The sequence below is a fragment of the Ursus maritimus genome, unplaced genomic scaffold, assembly GCF_017311325.1.
Source record: "Ursus maritimus isolate PB19 unplaced genomic scaffold, ASM1731132v1 scaffold_26, whole genome shotgun sequence".
In the NCBI taxonomy this organism is placed as follows: domain Eukaryota; kingdom Metazoa; phylum Chordata; class Mammalia; order Carnivora; family Ursidae; genus Ursus; species Ursus maritimus.
Genome location: NW_024425119.1, coordinates 15756312 through 15764162, shown reverse-complemented (window position 1 = coordinate 15764162; position 7851 = coordinate 15756312). Strand labels below are relative to the sequence as shown.

Here is a 7851-nt window from a genome sequence, read left to right as displayed (position 1 = left end):
GCATTATACTCTCTAGCTCCATCCATGTCTGTGCAAATGGCAAGATTTCACTCTTCTTTATGGCTGAATAATATTTCAATATATATATATACACACCAGATCTTCTTTATCCATTCATCTATCAGTGGACACTTGGGCTGCTTCCATAATTTAGCTATTATAAATAATGCTGCCATAAACACAAGAGTGCATATATTCTTGTGAATTCATGTTTTTGTATTCTTTGGGTAAATACCCAGTAGTGCAATTACTGATCAGAGGGTAGTTCTATTTTTAACTTTTTAAGGAACCTCTATTATATTTTCCACAGTGACTGCACCAGTTTGCATTCCCACCAACAGTGCACAAGGATTCCTTTTTCTTCACATCCTCTTCAACATGTGTTTCTTGTGTTTTTATTTTTAGCCATTCTGACAGGGGTGAGGTAACATCTCACTGTGGTTTTGATTTACATTTCCTTGATGATCAGTGATGTTGAGCATCATTTCCTGTGTCTGTTGACCACCTGTGTGTCTTCCTTAGAGAAGTGTCTGTTCATGTCTTCTGCCCATTTTTAATTGGATTATTTGTTTTTGGGGTGTGGAGATTGTATAAATTCTTTATATTTGTTGGATACTACCCTTTATCTGAGACGTCATCTTCTCCCATTCCATAGGTTATCGCTTAGAGTTGTTGTTTCCTTTGCTGTGCAGAAGCTTTTTGTTTTGATGTAGCCCCAACAGTTTATTTTTGCTTCTGTTTCCTTTGCCTCGGGAGACATCTAGAAAAATATTGCCGATGGCAATTACTGCCTGTGCTCTCTTTTAGGATTTTTACGCTGTCTCACATTTAGGTTTTTTTGTTTTTTGTTTGTTTGTTTGTTTTATGGAACGCTTCACAGAGTTGCATGTCATTCTTGTGCAGGGGCCATAATAATCTCTGTATCATTCCAATTTTAGAGTATGTGCTGCCAAAGTGAGCCACATTTAGGTCTTTAATCCATTTTGAGTTTATTTTTGTATATGCTTTAAGAAAGTGGTCCAGTTTCATTCTTTTGCATGTAGCTGTCCAGTTTTTCCAAAACCATTTGTTGAAGAGACTTTTCCCCCATTGCATATTCTTGGCTCTTTTGTTGGAGATTAATTGACCATATGATCATGGGTCTGTTTCTGGGCTTTCTATCCTAATCCATTGATTTATGTGTCTGTTTTTGTGCCAGTACCATACTGTTTTGATTACTACAGCTTTGTAATATAACTTGAATCTGGAATTGTGATACCTCCAGCTTTTTTGAGATTGTTTTGGCTATTCAGTGTCTTTTGTGGTTCCATACATATTTTATGATTATTTGTTCTAGTGTTGTGAAAAATGCTGTTGTTTATTTTGATAGAGATTGCATTAAATGTGTATATTGCTTTGGGTCATATGGACATTTTAACAATATTTGTTCTTCCAATCCATGACCATGGAATATCTTTCCATTTGTTTGTGTTGTCTTCAATTTCTTTCATCAGTGTTTTATAGTTTTCAGAGTACAGGTACATGACAGTTTTTAAATTATTAGTTATTTACCTTGGAATTCAAAATATTTTCAATCTGACTTTTGTAGGTTGCATTTTTATGTTTGTCTTGAATTGAGTAATGTCACTCAGATCTGTATATTCAGGTCAGTCAAATTTTTGTCTATCATATTTTTATTTACTGCTTCTGTGTTATGTTTTAGTTCCTTCTTTAGAAATGCAAATTAGTCACATATTAAAGCTCCCTTTTAGGTCTTATTAACTATCATGTTCTCTTTCATAATTTTAATCTCTTTATCCTCTTCTTGTAGTTCATTTTAAGAGAGGTTCTCAAGTCCACCCTCCATGTCACTGATTCATGCTTCTGTGTTATCATTACTATATTTCAGTATCCTCAGAGGTTGTAAAATGTGGGCTTGGATTTTCCTGCTATACATGTAGTTTTATTGAAATTTTTCTTTAGCTTTTTGTCTCTCTTTTGTAATTCATTGTATCCTGTACTCCCTGCTAGTCCTGCCTGATAGAGGCTCATTCTTCTTGCATTTTATTGAGAATAGTAAGCAAGTTCCAGAATGTTCTCTTGAGTCTTGTAAAACACTAATTTTAGAAATATACTCTTCCCTCGAGTCTTCAAAGGGGTATTCCACAGTAGGTTTTTGTTGTTTTTAGTGTTCTGCTTTGGTCTTTCCCCCCCTTACAAATTATTGAATGGGGCACTTCCTGAATTCATTGATTCTCAGAATATAGAATGGTTCAATTATCCTAAGCCACATTCTGATAAATCAATGACAACAAAATCCTCTTCTCAGATTCATACTTAGAAAGAAAGTTGATGTGTCCAGATTTCGATATGACTTTCAGTTTCTAGCAGGCATTCACTCCACTGAGGTGGTGATTTCTCTTTTACTTCCTGCTGGTCCTCTGAAACTCTGGAAGATATAACAGACACCAACCTAAGAGTCCCTCCATCCACTGTATCCAGAATATTTCTGTGACTGTCTCCAGAGCTTTGCTTTTGAAGAAAAAAGCAGCCAGTGTGCAATAAGCAATCAGGGGTCCCCTCCATAGCTCTTGCTCAGCTGTTTCTGAAAGATGCCTTTTCTGAATGGTGAGAAAGATGGCAATTGCAAAAGTGGGGGAGGTCTGAGAATAACCTTTAAATACCTCAAAAATCAACACGTGAATCATATTTTCCATTGGTTCTTGTATACTCTGGATATAGACCCATAGGAAAAACACAAGGAAGTGATAAAGTGTCTTCCTACCTTTTTCAGGTGTTCTCTTTGAGATGAAACCTGAAAATGCCAAGAAAATTGACCTACTATTGGTTAGTAAAGTTCCTTCCAGATTCTTTTTTTTATCTTTTTTTTTTTTTTAAGATTTTATTTATTTATGTGACAGAGAGACAGCCAGAGAGAGAGGGAACACAGCAGGGGAGAGGGAGAAGGAGCAGGCTCCCAGCCGAGGAGCCTGATGTGGGACTCGATCCAGGAACGCCAGGATCACGCCCTGAGCCGAAGGCAGACACTTAACGACTGCGCTACCCAGGCGCCCCTCCTTCCAGATTCTATCCTTACATTTTTTGAGCTTTGATTCCATGTTTTGTCTTTTTAGTGTTTTTGTAAGTAGCTTAAGGCAAATTAGCAAAAGTTACATATATTAGGACTATTTTGAATAAGCTACTTGAGATATTTTTTCACTACTAATAGCCTCTTAAAGGTTTTTAAGGCTTTTACCTGATAGTAATAACTAATAGACATCATCTGGTAAACATGCTTAATACCATAAACCTTCCAAAAATCTTAATGTTTCTGCATAGCACAAGATACTGTTGTGATTCTAGTTTGTATCGAAAATTCTATTGACCTCCATTTTTTGTTTCCTTCTTTACTTGACTCAGAAAGCTAGCAAATTTAAGTCATGATAATTTCATTTAGATCAACTACCCTTTAAGTATATTCATTTATTATTCTTCCATTGAGTTATTCATTCAGTAAACATTTATTAAGTTGTTATTATATGCTAGGCACTGTGATAGACCCTGCACATACTGGCTCCAAGAACTTATGATGTAATCATGAAGACAGATGACAAAACAAATCTTTGCACTGTGCTGTAATAAATCTTTCTGAGGGTATACATCTTGTGAAAATATCTAAATAGTAATATCAAGTAGCATCTGGTTTTAAAATGCTTAGGTTGTTATTTTTATCTACAACTTAGATTCAAATTTGCACTTTGAACATTGTCTTCTGTGGCTTCTTTGTTTAATTCAAATCATTTTAATCAGCACATAACAAATGTCTGTTGTGAGCAAGATACTACACTCTGCACTGTTTAGAATGCAAAACTAATTAGGTTAAAACTTGAATCCTCGAAGTTTTTAGCTGAGCTATGTCTTAGTCTTTTCAAGCAGCTGTAACAAATATCACAGACTAGGTAGCTTATAAACAACAGAAATTTATCTCTTTTGGTTCTGGAGGCTGGAAGCCCAAGGTCAAGGTACCAGCCTGGTCGCATTTTGGTGAGGACCCTCTCTTCAAATCATAGCTGATGTGTTCATATAGGGCAAGGGATCTCTGTGGAGTCTCTTTTATAAAAACACTAATTCCATTCATGAGGGCGCCACCGTCATGACCTCCTGAAATGTTAGGATTTCAACATTTTGGTGGGACACAAACATTTAGAACATAGCAGGTGGAGAATACAGACTAACTATAATTAATTTTCAGGAAAGCCCACAAAGTGTTATGGAAGTACAGTAGCAGAGAAGGTTATAGTAAGAATGACCCTTCATTAAAGAGTCAAAATAGTTAATTGGGCCATATTGAATATGATAATAATCAGTATCTTATTGAGAAATTTCTAGATGCTAGTTATTATAACTTAAAATATTCCCTGTACATTACCTCTAATCTTGGAAAATGAAAATATTTTTAACTTCCCATTATCTACATCAGTTCAGAGGGCCTATCAGAAACGGAATGACATATATTTGAAACTTTGCTAGAAAATCTTTATGGCCATTTCTTGGTGGGGGGGGGCGGAGGTGGGAGACATTAGGCGATTCAGGGCTAAGAGAAAGACAGGGAGGACCATGATCTGCATTAAATTTAGCTCCTTTGGCAGATTGCATTGCCTATCTACTTGACTCACAGCCACAAATAGATATAAACTTTCCAACCAGCATGCAGACTCATGAAGAAATAGTTTGAGGATTGTAAATGAAGTGTCATCCTCTCCTGAATTGTATACATCTTACCTCTAAAAGAATTTAACCAAGATAAACATAATAAATTTGTCTCTGAAATTTGAAGAGGTGACAAATGTTTTCCATGTAAGAATTATAAATGCAACTTAAAGGAAAAAAAGAACAACAGAAAAACAGAAACAAACAAACAAACAAACAAAAAAACCTGTCAATCAAATTGAAGAGGTACTAGCAATGGCCAGAGTTATGGTTGGCTCAGAGTCCTAAAAGACACTATCATTTTATTTTATTTTATTTTTAAAGATTTTATTTATTTATTCAACAGAGATAGAGACAGCCAGCAAGAGAGGGAACACAAGCAGGGGGAGTGGGAGAGGAAGAAGCAGGCTCATAGCAGAGAAGCCTGACATGGGGCTCGATCCCAGAACGCTGGGATCACCCATGCCCTGAGCCGAAGGCAGACGCTGTGCCACCCAGGCGCCCTGACACTATCATTTTAAAGCCTCAGATAACTTTTCTCCTAGCAGTGGATGATGGTTTTGTTCAGTATGTGGAAAATTGAAACAGAAGTATGCAAATGGGAAGGAGAAATTTGATCTAGGATATAAACTTAGAAAACTTGCAGGTGGGGCAGAAGGTTGATCCCTTACTTAGTGATTACATAAGAACAAGTCTGTTGTGATATCAATATAAGTAAAGAATTAGCAAATGTTTTGGAAGATCATTTCGAACATTGACAACATTCAAAAGTTTAGTTTTGTCATGCAGTGTAATTTAAGAGGAGAGCAAATTGCTCCTACGGACTGAGTCAGAAGAAATATATCAAGCCTGTGTTTCTGTTTAGGTTTGTTTGTTTGTTTGTTTGTTTTTCTCTTATAAACTGAAGTAAAGCATTGCCTATTTCAATATCATTTCTCAGGTTTGTTACCCACTTCAGTTCACTCTGAGTCAAAGTTCATTTCCATTTTGCTCTAAAGGTATCATTTGTCCTTTTTAAAAAAAGATTTCCCATGAAAAAAATCATCAGTGAGTTAAAGCTTGGTGTGGTTGTTTAATAGTTAAAGAAATTGGGAGAGGATATTTAAAATATTACATTCCCCCCCCCCCCAGCTGTTGGAAGAACATGAAAATGGAGTGTACTACTTTGTTTGAGAGGTGATTTTCTTTCAAAATGATGAAAATTTTCTTTCAAATGATTACTAACCACATAATATTTTATTCTGTTTTTAATTCTACTCAAAATAACCTCTGAAAAATTATAAAAATAATCTTAGAGGCTCCTCTTGGTTTATTCTTTTCATTGTATTGAGCTATTGAAAATTAGACAATTTGGTTTCACTTTCTGCTTCCTTTGAATTAGAAGGAGGCTGTTTTGCCATTTCAACTCTGTATGAGAACTGCTAACACCATTAATCTCTTTAAGGATTATTCCTTCCTCCAATTTGTTTACAAAACGTTAAAATAAAATAAACACTGTTGTAAAGCTCCTCTGTTCTTATCAGGTTATATTTAGGGGTTCTGATTTAGTAATATTTGGAAAGCAGAGGTTACATTTCCCTTAAAAAGACATTGATACTATGACCAAAAAAAAAAAAAAAAAAGAAAGAATGACTAAGCTATGTTCTTTTTAAGAATTTTTGTTTATTTTACCTAGCGAAATTTTTAAGTCAAGTGCTAGTTCAACGTAAGATGAAGTTATTTAATCAATCACTGCAACTTTTGTAAAATCCTTTGGTTTGTGTAACTGCAGTAGCAATCTTGAGGCAACACACAGGTGTATAGATCTGAGATGGCCATCGAGCATTTTGGATTTATTTGGGGAAAATTTGTAAATTAGGTAAGATCTTACCAAATTTTAGGTCAATTACCCCACGAAGTAATATACCCCATATGCAGTTATGAATGCAGGTATATAGAAATACGCATGTTTGCCACTAATTACAGAGAGAGGGAAAGAGAAAGAAGAAATCTAGAAATATCTCTTACAGTCATTGGAGAAGTTTTCCTAACATTAAAAAGCCATTTAAAACAGTATTGAGAACCCGATGCTGCCATGTTAAAGTGTTCAGTTTCAAAACCCTCAAAAAGACAAATATTAACTCTTTTTCTTAGGATACTAGGCCATATATATATAGATTTTTTTTTAAAGCATTTGAGTAATCTTGTTTCTGGAATTATTTAAGTTACGTATTTCTTTAGCGCAGCAAAATGAAAGAAAATCTAGTCACCTGTGAGTGGGAAAACAGTCCAGATTAAAGCCCAGATGAACTGTGCGAAACACCAGTCCAAAGAGACAGTGAAAAGGGGAAACCAGAACCCAGGGGTTCGCCAACTCGAAACATGGGTTAGCTCAAACTTTGTGTTTGCTTTTGGCCTTGGGCTTTTATTCAGTTAAATGTTCAAATTCCTAGGAAAAAAAAAACAAAAAATCCCCAAAAAAACATAAAATCCGGCTCACTGCAGTTCTGCACCTCAGTCCTTTGGGGGTTAAAAAAAAAGATGAATGTAGCTATGAACTCTGTTCATCTTCAAACTAATGGACTCACCCTCCCTCCCCCATCACTCTCCTCCCCCCCTTCCTCATAGCACCCTTTGTCCACTTTTATGAATTAAAACATGCACACACACTTGCACACACAGGGAATCCTGCCCATTAATTAAAGGACTTGTCAGCCCCAATCCTAGATTCTTACAGTGCAGGAAATGTCTCTCCTTTTAAGTGCAAAACCATAACATTACCATTTCCCCAAGTGCTCTCTGTTTTAGGCTGCTTTCCTAATTAGAGGGATGATAACAGCCCTGCTGATTGGCATTATAAAAGCACTAGTTTGGCTTCATCTGTCCCAGGTGTGCTGTGTAATTTTTTCTTCTCACCGTTTCAGAGCACTACCTCTCTCCTTCATTGTTCCTTAAAGTTTTCATCTGAGGAATTAATACAGATAAAAAGACATTAGAAAAGAAGCGCCACTGCCAAAGCTCATCACCGAAACCTTTTATCAAAAGTACAAACTATACAAGTTAGAGGATTTTTTTTTTTTTTACCCTTTTGTTTCTGAGGGTTAAGGGGATGGGGGGTGGTAGTGTGGGGAGGAAAGGAGAGGAGAGGCTGGGGGAAAAAATACAGCTCTGTCAATGGACTGA

At 36.0% G+C, this 7851-nt stretch overlaps 1 non-coding gene across 1 annotated transcript; it reads right to left on the bottom strand.

Annotated features, from left to right (window-relative positions):
* Positions 1-858: 858 nt before the first annotated feature.
* Positions 859-963, bottom strand: LOC121105469. The gene has a single exon (XR_005837996.1). It is a non-coding gene; the product is annotated as a U6 spliceosomal RNA (small nuclear RNA).
* Positions 964-7851: the final 6888 nt, after the last annotated feature.